The sequence below is a fragment of the Macrosteles quadrilineatus genome, unplaced genomic scaffold (genome assembly GCF_028750875.1).
Source record: "Macrosteles quadrilineatus isolate MER2022 unplaced genomic scaffold, UCM_ALF_1.0 Scaffold_1__1_contigs__length_201487025, whole genome shotgun sequence".
Classification (NCBI taxonomy): Eukaryota; Metazoa; Arthropoda; class Insecta; order Hemiptera; family Cicadellidae; genus Macrosteles; species Macrosteles quadrilineatus.
In genome coordinates, this window is record NW_026542594.1 from 46,501,355 (window position 1) to 46,514,404 (window position 13,050).

The window sequence follows — 13,050 nt, forward strand, 5'->3', positions numbered from 1 at the left end:
GATATTAAACTATTAACTATTTGACAGTTTCTAGGAGGTAGAACATTTTGCCATTACACAATAAAGTACTATAAGTAATTTCGACATACCCCGTTAATGGTAAAATGTTCTCTTTATCTTAAAACTGTCAGCATGTCTCTGAATTAGTTGAAGTTTGTGTGAGAGGTTTTGTGAACAAATCAGCTATCTGATAATCAGTAGGGCAGTATTTAATTTCAAATAATGAAATGTCACCTCAATGTCTTCTTCCTGTTAAACTTAACTGACCAAATTTGATTAGTTTCATAGAACTTTGATTGTCCACATACAAAGTCACTTTTACTTGTTTTCCCGTTATCTCTTCAATCAAAGTTCTCAGATATGTGAATTCCAGCAATCTGCAGCGGCAATGTACTCAGCCTCTGTTGTAGATTTTGCAACAGTGTTCTGTTTTTGTGATCGCCATGATATTGGTCCTCTAGCATAAATTATAACATAACCAGTGGTACTTTTTCTTTGATTCTTATCACCAGAATAATCAGCATCGCTGTATGCAATAAGTTCAAGTACTTCTTTTTCTTGTTCTTGTGACTTAGAGAACTTTATTCTTCTGTCTTGGGTACCTTTGATATATTAGAGTTGTTTTAACATTTTGCACATCTTCTTTCTTAGGTCTCTCCATGAATCATCTGCTTTTGTAACTAACTGCATATGACAAATCAGGTCTAGTTTTACTTGTGAGATATAGTAAGCTTCCAATAATTTCTCTGTAGTTAGAATTATCATCAACTGTGGCGATATTGGCGATTTTGTGGCGATATTGGGGTTTTAACTGACTTGCAATCTGCCATGTTATATTTTTCCAGCACTTGTTTAGTATACTTCTCTTGGGATTTGTACAAACCATCATTTCCCTTTTTTAATTCCATTCCCAAGTATGTTTTAGGATTTTCATTTCTTGTGATTCCAAACTCCATGTTTAACATTGTTATCAAATGCTCTATTCGTTGTTTGTCCTTTCCAAAAACGATACCATTATCTACATGAATTACGATTATGATTTTCCTTGGTTGTCTTTAAAAATACGTTGATCAGATTTTAGTTGATCAAGGCCTTGTTGTTTCAGAAAGGTTGTAAGTTTTTTATTCTATCGATGCTTTTATTCTAAGAATGGTGCTTGTTTTAGACCATAAAGGGCCTTTTTAAGTTTACTGGCCTTCTCTTTTTCAGTGTAACCTTCCGGTAGTTTCGTGTACATTGTTATTTAATTCACCATGTAAGAATGCTGTTTTTACATCAAACGTTTGCATTTCCATATCTTCTTTAGCAGAAATTGCAAAAAGCAATCTCAGTGCACTTGAATCAACCACAGGACTGAATAAGTCTTTATAATCAATATCATCTGATGGGTTTTGTTGGCATCCTCTGACCACAAGACATGCTTTATACCGACCATCTTCTTTAATTTTAAAAATCCATTTAGCTGTAAGTCATTTTTCTCTCTCAGCTTCTTTTTCATCAACCAATTCCCAAGTGTTGTTTATTTTAAGAGATTGCTTTTTCTCTTCTATTGCTTGCATCCACTTATCTCGATCTGAACTTTTCATCGTTTCACTATATGTCATTAGCACTTGGTCTTCCTCAAAACAGTAGTCTTCATATCTTTTGGGATTTTTTATCACTCCTCTTGGCCGAAGGTTGTATCCTTCTTCTTCCATATTTTGATCCAGGTTTCTATCTTCATTTATAACTCCGCTTTGACTTTCATCATGTACTTCTTGGCTTTCTCTGAGTCTATCTTCATGTATTACTCTTTGGTGTTCTCTTGGTATATCTTCAATTATTACTCTTTCTTCATGTACTTCTCGGTGTTCTATTATTTCATTTTCCCTTTCATTTATTTCTTGATGTTCTTCTACTTCATCTTCCCAATTACTGTGTTCTTCATGTCCTTCTTCAAATCGTTCAACTAGCTGTCACTGATATGTTTACATTGAATGTTGTTTGCAAATACCGCAACCAATTCCGATCACGTTTTGAAAGCAAATCCAAACCAAGTAGCCTAAGATTAAAAACGTTTTTCCTTACATAACTGATTTAATTAATCGCAAGTGCAATAATTTGTAGGGTAACCGTGAATGAAAATAGAGATTCTTTGTGTATAAAATTGTTCTTGAGTATTGATAACCGGGAATAAGACCTTGAATCGGTGTTGTATATGGCTGGGAAACTTATATTTTTTAAATGAGCGTTTTCAGTCGAGACTCGGCACACGACCGACACGCGTCTACATGTCCATATTAAAAATAAAAGTAGGCCTACCGTGTATGTATGTTTTATTCGTCATGTGTATAAGTGTACAGTTTGTGTATGTGTTTCAAAAACTCCAAGATGCACCTAATGGGAAAGCTCAAGACCGGCGGACACAGGTAATTTAACCTTTTATTGATTGTCATACCGATCCGGAACAACAACAAACAACATAAAATGAAGTTATGTTTGGCCAGCATATCTGAAAATATGCAAACCAACTGCTGTTCTTTATATAAGGTTTCGACTGAATACTATAAGATCCCCGTGCGTAGAACGGGTACACAGCTAGTTATGTTTTATATCTATAAATCGTCATAACAAATAAGAAAGTTAAAAAGCAAAAACTTTAATAAATTTAATGTTCATTTTACACAGTTACTATTTATAATGATAAATTAATGTTAGTCATCATTTTGTTGAAATACGCACAAAAGCATATACAATTTAATTTACATTTGAATAATCACGACTGGCTTTTTATTACTCAGCAATCATGTTCATCTTCATAAGAGTCGTTGTTTTCTATTTTCTATTATCTATTATCTATTATAATCCTGAAAACTGTTCAAATATCCATGGCCAGAGCAGAGGCCACACCTGATGGAGCATTTTAGTCAATTTCTCACACATTTGCATCTTCTTTTACAACATCCTTTGTCACATATAAATGAAACCAATCATAGTTTCTGTGGTGCAGGAGGTTGCTCTGTCGTGATAGGTTTGAGATGTCCATTGATAATCCTCCATCCCCATGTTAGTGGATCAAACGGTATATTTTTCCATTCCTGAATTTGGGTATGTGCTCGGAAGGCGTGTTGCTTGGCTGCTTCTGAAGTTGGTGGAAGAGACTCCAACCTGAAAGGATGATTTATTCTACGAGATTCCTCTTCCAGTCATAAATAATAATGTAAACATTTAATTTTGACAGTTTCAGTAGACCTTTGGATACAATTTTAATATTAACAGCTGGTTCATTAAAAGTAGTGTAAAATTATCCATATGGTCATAATGTAAACAAAATTGCTGAGTGAACTTTAAAGGCCTCTGGGGCAGAGCCCCAAGGAAATTTACCTCGTTTCTCTTTTGAGGGCTCACCTATAGACCAATACCTTTCTTTAGACACCCCTACCAAGTTTCTACACCCAGCCGTTCTCTCAAATTGACTGTGACAAAAACCCCGTTTTCCTCCATAAGAATAACATGGGATGGGACTTTAAAGGCCACTGGGGCAGAGCCCCTATGGAATTTACCACGTTTCTCTTTTTATGGCTCATCTACAGACCAAGACCTTTCTTTAGACGCCCCTACCAAGTTTCTACGCCCAGCCGTTCTCTCAAAATAGCTATGACAAAGAAAAACCGTTTCAAAGTTACCGACGGCGGGCCAGGTAGTTGGGAGGGGCGAGGGAGAAACGGGAATCTCTCACATGAACATGGCAATTAGTGTTAGTTAGTTAGTGTAGTTCCAGTGATGGACGCAAATATGTTGCTAAAGCTGTTTGATGATGTCTCAATGAATTTTCAAATACAGTTGTAAGAGCTAAACATATAGAAGGAGCAGACAAATGAAACCCTAATAACATATTCCATATATGTTAGCTGTACCCGCGGGCTTTGCCCCGTTTAACTTTATGAGTGAGCTCGTTTGCATGGCTCAATCACGTCATGGTTGAAGTTCGTTCGCTACGCTCACTCACTTTTAGGTTGGAGCTCGTTCGCTGCGCTCACTTGCCTTCAGGTTAGCTCGTTCGCTACGCTAATTCACCTTCAGGTTGAAGTTCGTTCGCTACGCTCACTCACCTTTTGGTTGCAAATTAGCTGTTGTCATAAATGTAAAAGAAATAATAGTGCTGCACCCTGTTGGTAATCCTTGTAACTTTAATGCTATTGAACATCATAGAACAGAACCAACTTGTTTAATTGAAACAGCTGTTAAGATTCATTAATTCCATTTCAATATGAGTACTCATAAGGTTAACATGGGAAACTCCAGAGCCACTGAGGCGGAGCCCGAGAGTCCGATCAGAATAAAAACAGCTTAGTTTTCCTATTTAATGCCTAAAGAATCAGTGTACCAAATTTCAGCCTCCTAGGTAAATGGTAAGTAAGAGAATTAGTGATGAGTGAGTGAGTGAGTGAGTCAGTCAGTGAGTCAGTGAGGGCTTTGCCTTTTATACGGGGTGTCCCACGAAGGGGTTTAAACGTTTGATTTTATATTACGTGCCCATTCATGCATCGAACTTTTTTAAACTTTACACAGTTTAAGAAGTAGGATATAAAAATATTCTGGAAAAATTTCAACTCCCTAACCTTAGTAGAAACAAAATGGCGGCATATTGAAAAACGATGCTTTAAAAACATTAAATAAGGTATTTTTGGTTTTATAAAATATTTTTATTGTTACTTTCCAGGGCAATATGACTTAAATATAAAAACTAGAACATAGCCTAATGGAAAACCTTAATGTCCAAAATTATTCAAACTGTAACCCATCCACAACAACACACTGATAACGGCGCGCAACAAATTATTCGTAAGCTCTTATTAAGAAACCCTGCGGTATCCGGAGAAGTTCCTCTTCTATTGATCGTTTTAGTTCCTCATCATTATTTCAGCTATGGGGATAAGCTTGTTCCTTCAAGAAACCACATAAAAAGATGTTGCAAACAGTTAAATCAGGTGATCGGGGTGGCCAATCTAAAAAATCATTTCCACGACCAATCCAACGGCCATGAAGGTTGCCATTTAGTTATTGCTTGACAGGATTTGCGAAATGAGGTGGAGCACCATCTTGTTGAAAGATTGCTTGGTTAGTTTCTGATACCGTCAAATGGGGCAAGACCTGTTCATTTAAAACTCATTTTCCAATCAAACAAATCAGAAAATCATGAAAGTAGTTTTTATAGGAAGCAAATTGGTAAATTTTTCAATATGCCACCATTTTGTTTCTACTAAGGTTAGGGAGTTAAAATTTTTCCAGAATATATTTAAAACCTACTTTGTAAACTGTGTAAAGTTTAAAAAAGTTCGGTGCATGAATGGGCACATAATATAAAATCAAACGTTTAAACCCCTTCGTGGGACACCCTATATATAGAGATAACATATTGTAAATAAGTTGCTATTTAGAAAGTGAGTTAAATCATTTCTTCTATTAAGATTGTGTTTACAATACATTATACCATCGATATGTCCAGCTACTGTCAACAATGCAACATTAGGCTAAACCCTGATTAATTTACAACTGTTTGCAACAACTTATTTTTACTCCCTATGGAATAAAAATGTTACTTTAGACCCGCAACGCATGAGGTATAAATATGAATGTTTTGCTTTATTATGACGAAAACCCCTTATTGTATTGAGTATTATGGAAGATAATATGATTATCTATATATATAAATTTAACGATAAAAGTTAAACTTAAGTTATACAAGGTTTTACGTCGGCACGGAAGTCCAATACATGTTTAGTTTTGCATGTTGTAATGTTGAATGCAATAAGTAATGTGGTATATCTTCTATCACTATTTTTTGTTAAACAACAACTGTGAATATTATTGATATTTAATTTTTAAAATCAAAACAATTACATTTATTCATAAGTATTAGGTAACTAAAAAACTTCGTCAATATTTTTGCGTGGTTGATTGTCACATCCTACACAACAATTATGTTGCCATATTGCTTACTATGTATCTCTATAGCATAGTATTATACAAATGTGTACCACACTAATCATTTCTAAATATAAAAGCAGATTTGTTAAAATTCTGATCAGAAATAAAGTTAAGTTTTGGAAAATTACATTGTTAGAAAGGAGGCAAATTCAGTAGCAGCCGTTCTTATGCATCTGCATACACGATGTGGTGAATGTGGTTAACATAGTTTAGGTTGAACTATAAATGTATGCATTACTTTTACGTTAAAGAACCAGTACTATATACCATTGCGTGTAATATTTTTACGGGGGTAGGCAACATAATAACGTAGGGTTGTTGACACCCTATTTCCGGCACGGAGGGAAGTATCTTGGAATTAGTCATTGGAATGCTGCGTCACCCTTACATTTCGGCATATTTAGGATTTCGCATCAGTTTTGCCTAAACATTCAAAGCGTGAAGGCCATGGAAGATTGTGCGGAGTTGGTTTTTAGTAATAAGGGCAAAGAGTCCTTGATGTTTGTTTAATAACTTTAAATTCAATTTGCAATCGGTGTTAGTGTGTGGAAGAAAGAAGTGGTTTTGCGAGAGAAGAAGGCGTGGCGGGTGTAAAGCGAAATTCTTCACCCAGAATAAAATCTCATAATTATTTATCTATTAACCTAATTGATAAGTGTGAAACGTTAGTTAGCAAATTAATTTATAGCCATTGAGGACTTCATTTAAATTATTATTTTGGTTTCAACTGTATCAGTATGTTTTAGAATTGACATTTGTCATATGAGCAGAAAACCGTAATCCTTAATAAGAGACAATATCATCTAAAAAGTAAAATGTTGTTGATGATGTAATAAATAATACATTATATATCCTAGTAAGATAGTAAAAATCGGCTAGTCAACGGCTCGGACAAATTCATACTGTTTAAAATATATTTTTATCTTAACTGTCCAGAAAATTGCCATTTTTAGTACTCTAAATCGTCCGCAAAACCATCGTTTTCGGATAACTTCAAAAATAGGGAACAGAAAAAAAAACTATGGTAAACTTTCCAGTTTGCTAACCTCAAAATGTGGATGGTGCATAATAAATTGTATTAGTACATTATGAAAAGGCTACTAATCACACGATATTTTAAGTATATTAAATCATAAATCCTGAAGTAAATAAATTCTGATCCATATTTGATATTATAATAGAAACTTTCAAAACAGTTTTAATGTATTTTTGTTATTTTTTCTTTTTCACCACAATTATGTGATAAAATCACACTTTTATAATTATTTGCAAATCTAAACTAATTAGGCTTTCCAATGACCCATTAATTAACAAAACTTGGTTGAGTAGAAAGTAGTAGGCTATAGGTTTAGTTGTACAAAGTTTACAAAAAATATCTTTACCGGTAACTAAGTATTTTGTCATCACTATAAATTCGAAGGTTGCTAAAGCTTTTTTGAAGAAAACTTTTAAATGGTGCGGAAATCGATCAAAGTGTAAGATATTATTCTGAAAGAGAAGTGTATTTAATGCGTGGTTATGATTTAGTGCCCTGTTGGTAAACTACTTTTATTTGACATAACTGTTATATTATATGATGAGCTACAGATGCCTGGCATAATTTCAGTAGTTAGGCTAAAGCATATCAATTTTATGTGAAATCAATATAAACTGTTTTTTGCTAGGCATACATCAACAGTCCTAAAATGGTGACGAATTTGTTTATTCCAAGTTATTTGTATGTTTTTAGAAGGGGGGGGGTGGGCAAATTATTAGCCTAAACTACTTTTTTGACATATTTAATACACGTGTAAAACTTAAAAATTATGTTAAACAAACTTTTGGCTTTGGTACTCGTAAAGCGTTCTCTTGTTCTTAACAAGCATTTTAAATCTGTTTACCATACTAGCAAATGTCTGAGTAGCTATATTGAGTTTTCGATTGTGATAAAAAATAGAATTAGAATAAGAGTGTCTATAAGCTGCGCTTTTTTTTGCTATGTTGGTTTTGTGCATTTAGAGTTTCGCAAGGATAGAGTTATTTGTAATCTGTTACGTATCAGTTAAGTAATCAGTTAAGTATGTCACACAGTTATTGTTTTTATTCCATCATTAATTCAAATTAAAATTGTAATAGTTATTTGTGCAACTAGTGAGAAAAGTGAGCAATTGACTCACTCGAGAGAAATCCTTACTCACGAGCCGTAGGCGAGTGAGGAATGGTTTCTCGAGTGAGGCAATTGTACTTTGAACTCGAGTTGCACATTATACTTTTCCTACAGTTACAAACAAAACAGTTATAAAACAAATAAATTGGTGAAGAAACATAACCTATTTTTACACAGAAGTGAACTTTAAACATAACATTTAACGGGTATTTACTCAGGGGAGGTATAGAAGAGGCTACGATGACAGCTGAGGGCTTCTTATTAGCTGAGGGAACGCCATTACCGTAACAAAACGGTCGATAGCCATCGGCCTCGGTGGTCTAATGGTTAGCGGGCTGGGCTGATATACTGTAGGTCCCGGGTTCGAATCCCGCTGGTAGCATTAACTTTTTGTCCAAGATTTTTTATTATCAGCAAGTTTGGTTGGTTTGGTTCGGTTATTACAGTTTAATTTTATTATTAAGTCATTATAAAATTTTAATTGAGCAATTTCTAGTTTTATTTAATAAACAGAATTATTTTTCCGATTACTAAACTTTTGTTATATTATTTCTTTATCAGCAAGTTTGGTTAGTTCGGTTAGGTTATGATAGTTTAATTTTATAATTAAAAAATAATAAAATTGAATTTGAGGCATTTATAATTTTATTTTATGAACAGAACTATTTTTGCGATTAGTAAACCTTCATTGCCAAAGTGCTCTCTACTACAGCGCTGTTCACGGAGGAATTTAGAACTAAATGCCTCATTCGTACCTCCCCTAAGTCAGACCCCATTTAACGTGAAGTGACAAATACAACAGTACAACAGCTGACCAGCTGATTTACAGCCAGTGCTGCCAACGTATTTCGCGCGCATACGACGTTGCCTGCATGTTACGCGCTCACTATTTCGTGCCTTCACGTTGCAAATCTGGAGTGAGACAAAGTAATTAGAGTGAGACAATGTTAACATTGTCTCACTGATGAGCGAATTGGCCACTTTGCTTTCTCAAATCAGTGAGAGAACATATACATTGTTAGGTAACTGTAGGAAAAAAATGATTACATGGTTCTTTAGGGAGCCTACCAGTAGACCGACAAGATACTTGGTCGTCTGGCCACTAGACCGTCTTTTTTAATTATATAGATAAATACTGAAAACCAGTACGTCGACAAGTTATTTCATCGTCATTCCAGTTGACCGGCCTGTAAAACTAAATTATTATATACGAGAAACCAACTTGTCGTCAATCGACCCGACCGACTTACCACTTGCTCGTCTTTTAGGTGGGGATTGGGGGCAGAGTGGGAGGAGCTAACCGGGGATTACCCGGGAGTTTGAGGCGCTTCTCATGGTTGAACCACCTCGCTCGAGGCTAGAAGCCAGTATTGCCAACTGAAAGTACTATAGCTCCGTCGAACACTACACACGCGGCGTGTTTATTGTACAGTCTGGCGTTAAGTTGACGTTGGCGCGCAATTCTAATAGATAGTTTCGTCGTTTCTATAGCAACCGTGCCGTGACCTTGTCCTTAAACTCGCGCATTCCTCTGCCTTTGTATTATTTAATCTGCATCGAAAGATAAGACTCGCTTATATGCATTGACTATTGAGTCAAATAACAATTTCATTCAGGGTTTTTGATCGTTTGTTTGGATAAAACTACGTACCGTATATTGTTGAATCATATGTTGAATTATACCTGTGTATAATCATGGGTATCATGGAGGTCAATTTACCTCGTGTATATCAACAAAGTTTAATATCTTAAATTAATCCGAACGATTCATAGTAGCCAACAGGCACAAAGTAGTGTATTATGCAAGATGTAAATTTCAAACATGTGTAAGAGTAAAGTAAGAAATATTCGCAAGTTTACTGCAACAGTAGTTCGTTAAGCCGCGTTTACACCGGAGTTTGAAACACGAGTTGCAAACAGAAATTGCAAACATTTTTAAAAACGCACATTTTTAGACGAAACATTTCGCTGTTGCAAACAGTTTTTCAGTGTTTGCAACAGAAATTTTTGTTTCCACTTGAAGTCGGTAAAGATCAAAGGGAGTTGCAAACTCTTTGTTTGCAACACTAGTTTCGGTCACTATGAGCCGTTGAAACACGAAACAGAAACATTTCTCCGCCATCCCCTACGCTGCCACATCCACTCTCACTCACGTGATCACTGCGACCCTGTGTCTCGACTCAGTGTTAAATTATTCGGAAAAATGCTGTTTGACTGTCAATGAATTAACACTAATCTCAAATGACAAGGTCGTCTAATTTAAATATAACAATAACGTCTCATGTGAATTAAAAGGGTTATAATTAAGTCCTTGTAATCTTTAAAAATTAAAAATAATTTTAATTTGATGATTTATACAATCACCGATGTTCACCCAGCATCGTCTCGGCCTACGTTGCTTTGACAACACGACACACGCCGCCGCGGCTAAAATAACATCCTCAGAAGGACTGATCCAAGGAACCAGAACGAGGCAAGTCATAATCAAGGTCAAAATTATTTCAAACAATTTCATGAAACATGGAAACAAATCATTAAATAAAAATTGCAAACATTTATTTGAAACTACTGTTTGCAACTGCAGTTTGCAATAAAAGTTTGCAACTTTTTGTTTGAAACTCCGGTGTAAACGCGGCTTAAGGATTGTCTATTTAAGAAAGTTATTATTCCGTGTATAAGCCGTTCATCAAGCGTCATGATAAAGAAAATCTTTTATGGAAGTAAAAGTGTAAATAAAATTAGAGTTTTCTCTGTGCATTGTTCAGGATTATGTATTTTTCGGTTATGTTTGAGTTTATACTTTAAAAAGCTTTTAATGTGTTATCTCACTTTCTGTCTGTCTGTTTGTCATGGCCCAGAAGGCATTTTACGTAGTCTTTGCATGTAAAAATGAACAAGAGTTCTTCTCCTGAAATACGAATACGAAATATGATAGGGATTTAAATAGTTTTTTTGTGTTCACTGAATTGGCAAGAGTGTATGCCATTAAAACATGCATCACTACTTTTGAAATAACCTGACTGATGACGTTCAAAACCCAATTTTGTGGATTTTTGTCAAGTTTTCTCCCTCTCCCCATGTCTACCACATACGTCTTTATCAAATACTAATCATCTGTTTTGAGAATACGACATCTATGAAATAACGAACATCTGTTTGGATGGATTATTTTTGTCTAGCTGTCACTGATATGTGTGATATGTAGATATCCAATGTGATATGTGGATATCACATTGGTGGATATCCACCAAGATCCATTGGTGGATCTTGCCTCAGATGCCTCTCTCTTTCCTCGATGGTGTATCTTGCCTCAGTTTACCTCCTCTTTCCTCATTGTTGTATCTTAGCCTCTCTCTTTCCTCGTTGGTGTATCTTGCCTGGATAGTTCCAGACACCGGGCGCTTGGAGCGCTGAAATAGTTTATTTCCGTAGTAAGTCAACGTCGTGTCGGCCGTTACGGCAGTGTGTGAGAGGCTGCTAAAGTGACAGTATGTCGCTCCCATCGATATGTAACACAATGGATCGCGCTACGTGAGCCAAAACGCGGACGCCCAGACACCATAGTCCGGTCAACCACTGGGGTTGCCGACGTAGGGTATATCTGTACGTCGTCAGCACGGGTGTGTGGTTTGAACTGGTGTTTTTTTGCAATGGTGCTGTTTAGTTTATATTTTTATAATGAATTGAGTATATACGTGGGACATGCCATGCAAGTGTGTTCTACTTCTACGATCTGTATTTGTCAGAACAGCTAAAACTATAACGAAGTTAGTTTGTTTTTAGTGAATTTACCATATAGGGAATATGCTATTACCGTAGTACTCATGGTAAGACCTAGACCCGGGACAGATTTAATTTTTTGTTTTGAGGTCCCTAGAGGCCAAAAACACCATCCGTTCAAATGCATATGTATATATATGTGTGTGTCCGTTAGCGCGATAACTCGAGCAAAAATGATCCGATTTTGATGAAATTTTGTACAATCGTGTAAACCTACGTTTATTCGTACGAGTTCGCGATCCAGCATAATCTGACCATGGGAACGGGGGTTTATGGGGGGGAAATGGGGTTTTCCATTTTTTGACCCTAAAAACAAAAAATTTTGCAATTTCTTTTTAAACCGTTTTGAAGAGCTTAAAAATTTAATAATTAAGTATATTGAAGCGCTGTTGTATGCCTAACGGTTACGGAGAAAATTTAAAAATAGTATAATTTAAAATTCTCATGTTATTCTTATGGAGAAAATGAAAACTGTTGTCGTTTACTTGTCTATGGGTATATATTGAAAAAATTTGGCAAATTAATTATTTCATCCTATACTATTGACATATATGGTCCAAACACACTTTTACCTTCCCTATAGCAGCACTCGTTAAATCTAATGATATTTAAATTTGGAATAAATATGTCTTATTTATAGAAATATTTTAGTAAAAATGTAATCAGACAAGTTGAAATTCGCTTAGTGTGCAGGTTTGCTGCGGCGGGGATATTAAACATATGTGCTGATAAAGAATCGATATAGGGTACACATTGTGTTATATACGTTATATGCTATGTTATGTTAGGTCGCTCCCCGGTTGAGTGAATTTGATACTTTCCAAATTTCTTCATTAGGAGTAAAACAAGTAGACTTCTTACCCCATTGTAAATCTTGAAGCTCGTTTTCGTGTCTAGTTCATGTACGGTGACACTGGGCGCTAGTGACAACAAAATTGTGTTTCTATTATATCTTGATTTGTGCTTTCCTGTTTAGTTATATAAATAGGAGACGAGTTATTGTTTATGATTAGATCGTATTATTTGGTTAAATGATGTTTTAAATAACTGAAATAACAAGAAACCAATTGTAAACAAAACACGGCCTCTGCAGTACCGTACAGAACTATAGCCGAATACAGGATTAGGCAAAAGTCTGGAACCCCCCAGTTACC